This window comes from Ursus arctos, unplaced genomic scaffold, assembly GCF_023065955.2.
Source record: "Ursus arctos isolate Adak ecotype North America unplaced genomic scaffold, UrsArc2.0 scaffold_16, whole genome shotgun sequence".
Taxonomy (NCBI): domain Eukaryota; kingdom Metazoa; phylum Chordata; class Mammalia; order Carnivora; family Ursidae; genus Ursus; species Ursus arctos.
Genome location: NW_026622830.1, coordinates 57036550 through 57048686, shown reverse-complemented (window position 1 = coordinate 57048686; position 12137 = coordinate 57036550). Strand labels below are relative to the sequence as shown.

The 12137-nt window shown below is 45.7% G+C and overlaps 1 protein-coding gene across 43 annotated transcripts in view; it reads right to left on the bottom strand.

Moving 5' to 3' along the window:
* Positions 1 to 12137, bottom strand: part of LOC125282011 (ral guanine nucleotide dissociation stimulator-like) — a 460718-nt gene that overhangs the window by 437787 nt on the left and 10794 nt on the right. For 3 of the 43 annotated variants that reach the window (XR_008959600.1, XR_008959588.1, XM_057312944.1), the window contains exon 2: positions 6615 to 6744. The exons of the other annotated variants lie outside the window; for them this stretch is intronic. The gene's annotated coding sequence lies outside the window, so the exon portion shown is untranslated. The remainder of the gene's footprint in view (positions 1 to 6614; positions 6745 to 12137) is intronic. 43 annotated transcript variants of the gene reach the window in all.

Sequence of the window (12137 nt, the reverse complement as noted above, 5' to 3'; positions counted from 1 at the left end):
GAGCATCAACAAAAAATGAGCAAGGCGTGAGCTTCCATTAGAAGGGATAAGGGAATCCCCAGGACGACGATGAAGGGAGATTCCAGAATGGTGGCTGTGCACCAGGAGAGAGAGAAACAAGTCCAAGCCGGAGCAGTGTTGCTCAAGAGGAGGGAATGCTGAAGGCTGTCTTCAACTTGCCCAAAAACACTGTACTATCTTTTTAAAGTAATTAACGCCACCAAAAGGAAGAAGTCAGTGAAGAAAGACAAAGACAAGAGTTGCCACAAACATAAAATCCAACTGTGGACAAAAGCCAAACGATGAGAACAAAGGAACATCCTGGGACAACACAATAAAAGACCGAAGGAGCAAGCAGCTCGGAAAAGAACAGAACAGAGATCTCCAGGAAACTGTCTGCCAGAAATCAAATGTGAAGAAGAGATGAGTCTGTATGACCATGAAGAAAAATTACTAAGAGGCTACTGGAAGGTATGGGGAAAATAGGTCTGGGGTAGGGGGTAAATTACAATAGGTATAAAAAGGGTTAAGAATGTGGGGGACTGATGGGGCACCTGGGTGGCACAGTGGTTAAGTGTCTGCCTTCAGCTCAGGGCGTGATCCCGGCATTATGGGATCGAGCCCCACATCAGGCTCCTCCGCTGGGAGCCTGTTTCTTCCTCTCCCACTCCCCCTGCTTGTGTTCCCTCTCTCGCTGGCTGTCTCTATCTCTGTCGAATAAATAAATAAAATCTTTAAAAAAAAAAAAAAAAAGAATGTGGGGGACTGAAGAAAGATGAGTACCTGTCATAATGCCCTGGGCGCACCTCTATCACAGGACTTAGCCACTGTACCATCATCACTGACTGACTTCTCTGTCTCCCTCCCTCGGCTGCAAAGACCTTTTGGAGAGGATCATTTCTCATCCAGTTATCACCCTGCAGAGTCCAGTACAACGCCTGCTACAAGAGTATACACAAAAGCAAAGGGTTTTTTGTATTTTTTTGCATTTATTCGGGTACTGAGTATCTACTACACATACCTGCTATCCTTCCGGAGAACTAGAATTCAAAGACATATGGACCTTGCTTGCCTTTAAAGAGTTTCAACTTTTTTTCACACCTGAGAAAACAAATATTTCTCCTATATCCTCACTCTCCCCAAAAGATGAAAAGTTCACCAGGGGCTTACAGAACTTTAATAGTCCGGCTATCACTAATGGATATGGAACCCAAGACCTGATGACACTTGCTTGACATTGTACGCATTGTGTAATATGAAAAGAGTGCCAGCTTGGGTATCAGGACACCTGGTTTCTAGTACTTTAGAATTACTCCTTTTGAAGAAGAGGAAATCCCAACTCCTTGATATGACCTGTCGGTCCCTGAATGATCAAGCCCAGTCTGACTGTCATGCTATCTCCCGTGAATCCTACAAAGCAGCAACATTAAGCCATTTTCGGTGTACAGAACAACCTGTGCCCTCCTCGACACCTCCTCCACCTGGACCTTCTTCCCCGGGATGACCTGGACGCATGTGCGGTGGGAGCCGTGCCCTTCCCCCAGGTGAGACACCTCTCTCCTGTCCCCCTCAGCACGCCTTCACATGACACCAGTATCTGTGGAGTGGCTGACAAATGCCATGCACGGCCCCAGGCCCCAGGACACAAGGCAATAGACGAGAGAGACGCAGGACTCTGCGGTGGTGGAGCTTCCTGTGCAACAAACTAGAGCGGATGTTAAATCTGGCCTGTCAGTGTCTTCCTCCACCCAAACAGCAAGATTCTGGGGACAACGACAGCCTAAGTTCCGCAGCCTCAGCACCGCCATCCCAGACAAATATTTAAAGCACTATTAAATAAAACCAAAGTGAAGGTCAAAAAGCCCCAGTGCCTGCAGCAGGTAACATTTGCTCTTTAAAAGCCCTCTTTTTCTACTGTCGTTGTTTGTTTGTTTGTTTATTGCCTCTTGTCTGTTAGGAGTATAAACCTGAAAATGTCATTCAGGGAAATCTCGCGAGTCCGCTGGAACTGGCTTTATTCTCCTTACTAACCGCAAACACAAGACAGCCCAGTTACTCCCCACGTCTGGTTTCTGTTCGCCACTCTATAACCAACAGCACGCACTGGACCGAACACCTAAAACACACGATCAGAACACATGCACTTGATGTGTGAATGACCTAATGATGAATAAATGAGCGTATACACTGACTTTGAGGGCCTTATAATTGCTCCTCACTCTAGTTTCTATTTTAAGGAGAATTCAAGCAGATAGCAACACCGCATTTATCAACACTGGACCTGCTGGATGTCTGCCATTTGAACAGCGGGCAGCTTAGGGCCACGTCCAGCACGGAACTACTAAAGTACAAGCATAACAATTTGAACTAGTTCAACTAGGGCAGAAAACTAGGTATTTCCCCAATCCTATAATTAAAATGCTTAAATTCTTTTGCTCCAGACAAAGAAAAATTAAACTTGGCTCATTATACAATGAAATAAATTGCCAGCTCCTTGAAGGTATTTGTAAGATGGACACTCTCTACATTTCTGGCATAAGTGGGGACATTTATACGTACACGGGGTCCTCAGGCTACTCTGAACTCTCTTCCCCCTAACATGCAAATGAGAATTTCCCACCAGTCACAACACACTCTGAATCTATGCTTCCTGAACAGGTAACGAACTCCACACGATCACTTTGCTTCTAATCGTCTCGTTTCAGTGCACAGTCCAACCTGGACAGTCCCTGACACCCGCCTCTCACTCACCCGGACAACAGTGACAACCTGCCATCTGCGGAGGGTGTGATGTCATAGCAGTCTCTCCCAAGTGCTTTACAAGCACCAGCTCTGGAATCCTCACAGCCCTAACTGATTACTACTCTTGTTCCATTTTGCATGTGAGAAAACAAAGTCCAAAAAAACTTAAGACATTTTCCAAGGTCACACAGCAGACAAGGGAGAGAGAAATCAGGCACTCAAACACCAGCTTACCTTAGAATCACGATGCTATTCTGGCTTCCCAAGTTACCCAGATATTATTACTGTTAAAACAATGGACATGATTTGGGCTTTCCAAAGCAAACATGACAGAAAGATTCTTTCTGAAGCTGAGTAACAGTCAACATGACACACTGCCATATTAGAAGATCTCTGGCTTGAATTAACCATGCAGGGTGAGCCCCTGGCAGGAAATGGTCCGCTTGATGCTAACTGCCAAATAAAGCCCCAAACCACTGTTTCTCAATGCACAACATTCTAACCATTTAAATTATCTGTGAAGGTCTCTAATGTCCAAAATATATAACCACTTCACACAGGTGTCCCTTCCTCTAAGCTCAGTGTACCAAAGGTTTCTGCACTCAGGCAAGCCGTAGTAACCTGTACTGAAGAACACAGGTCAGAAGAAACTTTCTGAAAAACCAAAAATGTATAAAGAATGCAAACATGATTATGAAAGTTATCTGGGCAAACAAAAGCTTCTTTACGCTTCAAAATAATTTTCTAGTCAAACACATTCTAATACTAGACAGTGGACCAGCTCATAGGTCATAGGTCACTGCATCCCATTCATCTGTGTGCCAGCGCATGGTACAGGGTCTGCGGTCCAACCGGTAGTAAGCTACTGATGATGTGAATACATTAGGGAAATGAAGAGGCAATATTACTAATTGCTGAAAAACCGGTATTAGGAACAACAACAACAACAAATCGCCCGTTCTACATGCAGAGTACACGGTGAATACCAACTGCTTGCACATCTTAGATACGCTGGTCAAACTCATCAGGGAATAAGATTAGCTTTTAAATCCCCACAACAGAAATAACTACATCACTGGGAACCGTATTTGCTGAACCTCAGGCTGATCCTTCCCTAACTAGCCATGTACTAAGAACTATGTTCTGTCACATTTGTCAAAGAGTTATGATAATCTCCACTTAACAGATAAGAAAACAGATTTAGAGCTTAAGGAACCTGGTCAACATGCAGGGAATAAGAATCGAATCTGAGGTTCAAAGCAAGACCTATCCAACACCCATCCTCTTAACCACCATTCTGTTCTACACTGTAAATGATATCCATAGAAAATTCCACTGCACAAAGGCTCATTAAAAATACGAAAGAAACACTATTCTACTCAAATTAATTAATAGGCACAGTTAACATATTCAAGACAAGACAACGCTTCAATTGTACACAAATGAACGAATGGGCTACTAAGGTATACCTAAGGGTCATTCTGTCTACCTGAGAGAGGCACCAAAGGAAGGACCCATGAACCAAATGCGTGCAGTACTTAGCAGGAAATCTCCTGCAAGGCCTGGGAGTGGTAAGTGATCAAGAGACACAGTCGTGCGGGCATCACTGGTCTCGGTGGAACTGGAGATCACTACCTGGACAAATGGAAGCAGTTTGCAAAGCGAAGGGTCCCAGATCTAGGTAAGGAAGACGAAGCACATTCCCTCCTGCCTCTCCTAGAAAGAGCAACTAGGAAGGCTGGAAAGAGTAACTGCAGAAGCTCTCTGACCACTCTGAAAAGTAAACTGGAGCAGGGGGATTAGGAAGCAAGACTGGATTTAAACCACGACCAAAATCAGCAGATTTCAATACAATGGAAAGTCTCCTTGCATGATATCCTAAATGGGGAGGGCACACCCCAAACTTATTCAGCATAGGAAGAACCAGAAAAGCGTCAATTCCCGTGGGAGGAGAAAATCAACACAAGCCAATATCAAGAAGGGAACAAATATGACAATCAGCCCAGAGGGACTTTAAAACAACTACTGTACAAATAATTCCACAAACAAGCATACACACAACATACTCGATATCGCAAATTCTTCTTTTCCTTTTCTCTCTTAAACCCACTGGCTCTGGCCCCCACCACTCCACGAACTTCTCCCTCTAAGACTACCGACGACCTCTGCACTGCTCAATCCAATCATTAGAGCCCAGGGCTCGTCCTTTCGACAACTGACAAGAGCTGATCTCCCACTCATGTTCTCGTGATTTTCTTCTTACCCCACCGATGGCTCCCTCCTTCCAGAGTCGCCCAGGGCTCTGTCCTTTCTCCTCTCAGCTATGCTTACCTCCCAGGCAAGCTCATTCAAATGCTGCTTCTATGCTAACAAAGCTAAAACTTGTCCCTCCGGCTCAGCCCGACTGCCTGGCCTTGCGCTGGACTGACCGCTGTTCACTCTGCACCGCAGCCCCACCGCGGCCTGCTCCTGCGCATCACCGAGACGGCAGAGCTACTTCTCCCAAAACCCCTTCCCGCTACAGCTCAGGGCGGCGGGCAGTGAACGCTAATAAGAGGCAACGTGGGCAAAATGAAGAGAAACATCATTCTCTTCAACTCTGCCAGCCCTCCCAGAGGTAGGGATGGATTCTAATTCCCCGTACGACTAATTGTCGAGAATGGCCCGGGTTTTCCTGACCAAACCCTGGCAGGTGTACTCTCTGCCGGGCCTGCTTGTAGGCCCCTTGGGGAAATGGAGCATCACCGAAGAGAACTCAGTGAAACGTCCGACACCTCCAAGCCCAGGTGCTGACTGGCCCGCCCCCTCCACAAACCTTCCTACACACAGCCTTCTCCGTTCACGACAACGTCCGCCTTCCAGCTGCTGAGGCGAGAAACAACGGACGTCATCCCTGCCGCCTGTCTTCCTCCCACATTCCCCATCCGGTCTTGTCAGCAAGTAATGTTGGTTCTTCCCACAAAAGAGGCCCAGACGCTGTCCCCTCGCCATCATGCTCACCAACACCATCGTGACCGGAGCCACCATCCCTCACCGAAATGACTACAGCACTCCGGAACAGGCCTCCCCGCTCCCAGCCCTGCCACCCTAGCATACACGCTCACCACGGCAGACCGATTCCAAGCCTAGATCAGACGGCATCGCTTCTCTGCTCCAAACCCTAAATGGTCCCTCATCTTACATGGATGACAACAGAGAGTCAGTGAAGGAACGAGGCGAAGGACTGAGCCAACAGGTGTTCCCCACACTGCTAGGCTGTTTGTTCAAGGGGTCAATGGGACTGAAGAAGGGGCCTCTGAGGGCAGTCAGTGTGGAACTGCTGGTGAGAACACTTTTAAAGATATTAAGAAAACCCTGATTTAATACAACCTGGAGTAGAATCTGCTAAGACACATTATAACTTATGACAGTAAAAATATCTGCAGAGCAGAAAAAGGGTTAGCTGGAAAATATACAATGATGAAAATATAAGTTGCTTAAAGCATTTAAACTATGGTTATTCAGTCTATCATTCATGAGCAGGAACTTTGTGGAAAGTATTCGAACCCATCATGTGTTACTGAGCCAGTAGTACCAACGGCAACCTCATGAAAATAGCCTGACTTGTCCTACCACACTGCAGTTCAATGGTTTGTGCAAGGCTCTGTTGTGACTTTTCAACCGCAGAGCCAAGACTGAAATCTATTTGAAAAAGACCCCCCCCCTTTACTCATCACTATTACCAAACATTGAATTGCTTCGGAAATTAGCTTTTGCTCCTACATGTTAACATTTCTTCATGAGCTCAGCCTAAATTGACAAGGCACAGCAGCGCTCATATGAGGGACTTCGGGCAGTGACGGCATTTCAGTGGCTGCAAGCATCTTACTCACAAGCAACGTCCGACGCGGCCACATGGCTCCCCCGCCGCCACAAGTTAGAGCAGCGCCTGCTGACTCACCCGGAGGAGCGTGCAACTCCTGACCTCAGGGTGGAGTTCACGCCCCAAGCTGGGCATAGAGGCTAATTAAAAATGAAAAAAATTAAAAGTTAAAGAGAGAAGTGGATTTGTGTCCCCACACAAACGTGTAGCAGATGTGTTTTGAGCTCAAACTACAGTTCCAGCGGCATTTCTCAAACCTCAATGCAAGTACAATGAAAATTCACGTATCTCAAACCCACTTCACCGAGCAACTGAGGCACTTCCATCAGACCATCCATCGGAGAGAGGAATCTGCACTGTAATGACATGCGGAAAGGCAAACATCAAAAAGAATCTAGTGGAATTCTATCGATGTCTGCCAAACGATGAATACACTAAACTGAAATGATATGCTCCCGAACTGGTATCAGTGTGCAAGAGCACCTACGAGTATGCAGACACTGTCAGAGATGACATCTGTAACCTTCCGTGACGATCAGCCCCGAGACTGAACATTTGTCATTGGTTGTGATGATACGGAACACTACCTGTGAGCTCCAATTACAAAACATGTTATCCAACCCTCCCCCGAAAAAAAATTCCATTCTTATTAGACCTGTATTAAAATATATATACATACTCAACTATTATTTGAAATTCTGTCAATAAAAATTTTATAGATATTAGTGTTCTCTCCTGTTAAGTACTTACATAATATCCTTCATTTTGCCTCTTAGTCTGCAAAACCTAAAATATCTACCATCTGCCCCTTCACAAAGAAGCCTGCCGACCCGTTTCAGTCATCTTCCCCAGATCTTCTGAACCCAGGTACAGCTAAGGCACATACCACATATCTTTAACTTCTCAGCTGTTTTTTTCTCTTTAACTTAAGTCTGTCATTTTACCTTTATTCCTTATAAATTTTACCTTGTTGATTTTAGCACTTCATTACAACCTGTCGAAGTATTTTCAAATCCTGATTCTAAAAATGAACGGTCTCCCAGCATTAACTCCTGTTCTTTACTCAAATTCTTGATGAAAACATTACGACAGGTGTCAAGTATGACACACTTCTGGAGACATCTTCACTTGGGTGCAGAAATTCTGGTATTTTAGTTTTGTGGCAAATTACACTACATGTGGTTGCAATGTATCTTCTACCTACAAGCAGTAATTTCTTTTCTTTTTTTTTGGAAGATTTTATTTATTTATGTGACAGAGAGAACACAGCAGGCGAGTGGGAGAGGAAGAAGCAGGCTCCCAGCGGAGGAGCCCGATGTGGGACTCGATCCCGGAACGCCGGGATCACACCCTGAGCCGGAGGCAGACGCTTAAGGACTGCGTTACCCAGGCGCCCCAAAAGCAGTAATTTCTTGAACTCCCTAGTAATGACAGGAATAACAATTTACTTTCTAGGCTGTATGCAGGAAAGGATTAAGCTTGCCCCAGGGAAGATTTGGCCATTGCCCAGCTCCTGGGAAGTCACCTCTGAGCCTTTGGAATCCCCTGCCTGATAAGGCGGTCTTTGTTTAGCTGGGGGCCTTCGGCCACACCAGACAGTCCATGCTAACAATTTGATTTCTGGTGGAGCCTTGGGCCACACACGACACCAGTTTGATCTCCAGAGGGATTGGAGACTAAACTCAGCCATGTAGGCAGTGCCTATGGGACAACCCCCAATACATATCCTGGACACCAAGGCTCAGGTGAGCTTCCCTGGTTGGCAGCATCGGTGCTGGGAGAAGTCAGCACACCTGCACTGCGAGAGGACAACTAGAAGCTCATGCTTGGTCTTCCCTGGACTTCGCCCGGTGTGCCTTTCCTTCACTGACTTCTGTCCGCATCCTTGCCCTGTAATAAACCATAACCATGAGGATAATGGCTTCTCGCAGTTCTCTAAGTCCTTCTAGTGAACCACGGAACCTGCAGGTAGTCTTGGGGGCCTCCCAAACTCTAGGTCCTGATGATTTACAACGTCCTTACAGCAACACTACAGCAGTGTTCTTTCAGCACGAGGAGATGCTAGTTTAAAATGCAGGTGACAGGGGCGCCTGGGTGGCACAGCGGTTAAGCGTCTGCCTTCTGCTCAGGGCGTGATCCCGGCATTATGGGATCAAGCCCCACATCAGGCTCCTCCGCTGGGAGTCTGCTACTTCCTCTCCCACTCCCCCTGCTTGTGTTCCCTCTCTCACTGGCTGTCTCTGTCTCTGTCGAATAAATAAATAAAATCTTTAAAAAACAAATAAAATAAAATAAAATAAAATAAAAAATAAATAAAATGCAGGTGACAGGCTTCCACATCAGCAATGATCATCCAACATCTCTGTGGGATAATACCAGGCATTTGCATTAAAAAAAAATTTTTTTTTGAGAAAGAAAAAGCCAGATCACGAGGCGGTGGGGCAGGAAAGGAGACTCCACACTGAGCACAGAGCCTGACACAGGGCTGGATCTTATGACCCTGAGATCATGACCTAAGCCCAAAACAAGAGTAGGACGCTTAACTGACTAAGGCACCAGGCCCCCCTGCCTGCATCTCTCATATACTCTCCTTGGTGATTCTTACATACACTACTTTCAGGACCACTGACGTACCCAAAAGCTTCCTGAGGCAGTGACCGTCTTTTTTTTTTTTTTTAATTTACTTACTTACTTACTCACTTATATAATCTCTACACACAGCGTGGGGCTTAAACTCACAACCCCAAGATTAAGAACCACATGCTCCACCCACTGGGCCAGCTAGGCACCCCAGGACTGTCTTCTTTTTAATGAATCCCCATCAGGACAAGATGCTCAAGAGTCAAGAGTGACTCAGGACAATGCTCTGAATCTGGTAGAGAAGTGAGAACAACTGGCATTATTAGTCTTCTAAAACTTAGACTATATACACGTGTGAGATTTGTTTTGTCATTCCTCAAATATCCAAGACAATGTAGAAATAAATGACTGAATGCAAACCACAAGTTACTTGGATACAGTGTGAACAACGGATTCAACGGTGTCCATTTCTCACCCATTTTTCAATTACATCCATTTTTTTCAATCTCCTGACAGTTAATAGGAAACCTGAGTTTTAGAAGCTGTCTTCATACCCTTCTCATCTACTAAAAAGATCACCCGTGAGCTAAAGGTCAAGACAGCTGAGAGAATCTTGAGAGTTCTCCTCTGTCAGTATCAAGGAGCCATTTACCCAAGGAGCCTTACCCAGTTATTTCTTCATCTCTAAAGTGGGAGCCCCGGACCAGTTGATCCCTAAATTTAGATCAACCTCTAAAATCCTAGACTACCTAAAACAATAAAAATAAAGGAGGCAAACACCCAGTGGAAAAGTTTAGAATTTCCAATGAAATAGTTGAAAGGGCAGACTCAAAGACGAAAATCAAACATCAACTCTTCACCAACCAAATCATCAACCGTCACCCGACAAAAATTAATTCATATGTAGACAACTTGCATTTAAACTAAGTTACTCCTGCTACCTCTTTTATCAAGTCAATTCCTTAGGACACAACTAATGTATTTTTCCCAAAGCAGAAAGCAAAGCTTTTTTTTGCCATGACACAGCCAAGGAGACGCCAAACTTTTTACCTACACTGGAATCACAATTATCCCCAGCCTGAAATCTTAAGGGTGATATTTTAAACAGCCTAGGGTTTTTCACTTCTAACGTCTACACCATCACTGAATTCCATCATTTCTTAGATCTTTGCCATTCATGACACCTGGCCCTTAATGGAGGTCACAGTCCTGTCAACAGGAAAAGGGAAACTTTCTCAGACATAAACCCATTTCCAAACGCTCCCCTCTAAGCCTCAACTTCTATAGGGCAGCCATATATCACCAAAAACAGCAAATCTCTGCACGGACTGCTATAATCCAGAGTCTGTAATTCCTAAATTACATATAACGCTAATGTCAAACACGAACCAATCCAGTTTAGACTCCAGGACACCACATTCATCTGCCTGGTGCGAACATAAACCACCAGCTGCCCAGTTCCTCCTGCATCTGTTCACGGAAGAGCTAACTGTAACAGGACGAGTTAGGTACTCTCTTACAACTATTAACTATCAACGCACTTCTGAGCGGACAGAAAAACTACACTCCTTTTTGGAACGAACACAGCCAACTAAAAGTGACACTGGTCCATCTCTCATAGCCATGGGACTGTTAAGATATTCCTAATAGTTTATAAACTTTAGCTTCATCTCATGTACAACAGCATGTTGAAACATCCATGCCAACGAGAGTCCCAAACTCTCCTGGCTGGCCTTCTATGTACAAAAACCGGGCCTTGTTTTGTCTCTCGGAGGCCAGGGGAGACATCTGCACTGCTGGCTGGTAGACCTCGGTTGGTACAGTTGGGCTCAGGTGACAGCTTCATGGGCCTGTGTTTTATGTAGCGGTCTGGGATGTATGACACTTACAGTAACAGTCCTGTGATTTGGATGCTTAGCTTTCCCTTACAGCCTCAAACCCGGGCAGAGTGTCAGACATCCACAGTCCAATAACAAGGAGTGCCCCCGCCTTGGGCTGGGCTCACTTTTGATAATGGGACGAAAGCCCAAGCATCCTACCCCAGGAAAACAGCTCATGTGCATACACACAATTCTGCGTACCGCTTCTGGGGTTCATGGACCTAGGAGACAGCATTTCCTCCTTAAGCAACAAACAGTCTGATCAGTAAGCACTTAAAAACAAAAAGATCTTCATGGACTTTTCACCAAGGGAGAAATCTGGGAGCCATCCTGGAATTGCTCTGGACACCCCCTCTCTCAGCCCTGGCTCTTCATTTCCCAGGTCAGAGCCTGGAGACTGGCTGAGAAACAGGCTTCAAATCACCCTCTCTCCAGTTCCTCAGTCACGCCCTTAATTAAGGCCTTCTTCACTTGTGTGTACAACGTAATTGTAGAATTAAAAGGACACAGGCTGTTAGATTGGACCATCTGAACTTTGCCCATCACTTTACTAGCTGGGCGACAGACACCGGGCAGCCATTCCCTTAATGACAAAGGCTTGGCTCCTCTCCCTTCTGAAGCGCATGACTGCAACACCTCCTTGACCGACCCCTGTACTAGTTAACCACCCGCTTACCATAGGAATCTGCTCCCGTCAGAATCAACCACACGCTGCTCTGATCTTGTCAATAGTATCAACCCTACCTCCTTCTCGACCCAACCCTTTCTGTACTCCTAAACACTAGTAAAAACATCCAGTCTCACAGACCCCAGCCTCTCCCGCCTCTGCACCGTTAGAGCGGGCATGTCCTCCACAAGGCCCTGCCTGCTTCCCACCTTCCACTCTCTTTCTACAGATCCCTGCAGACAGCCAGACCTGCAGAGGTCACGGCATCTGGTCCACAGCCAGTTTCTGTATGGTTCTGGGCTAATCAAGGTTTTCACCCTTTCAAGGTTGTTTAAAAAAAAAAAAAGGCAGCTATGTGACAGGCCCTATGTGGCCTACAAAGCCTGAAATGTTTACTATCTGACCT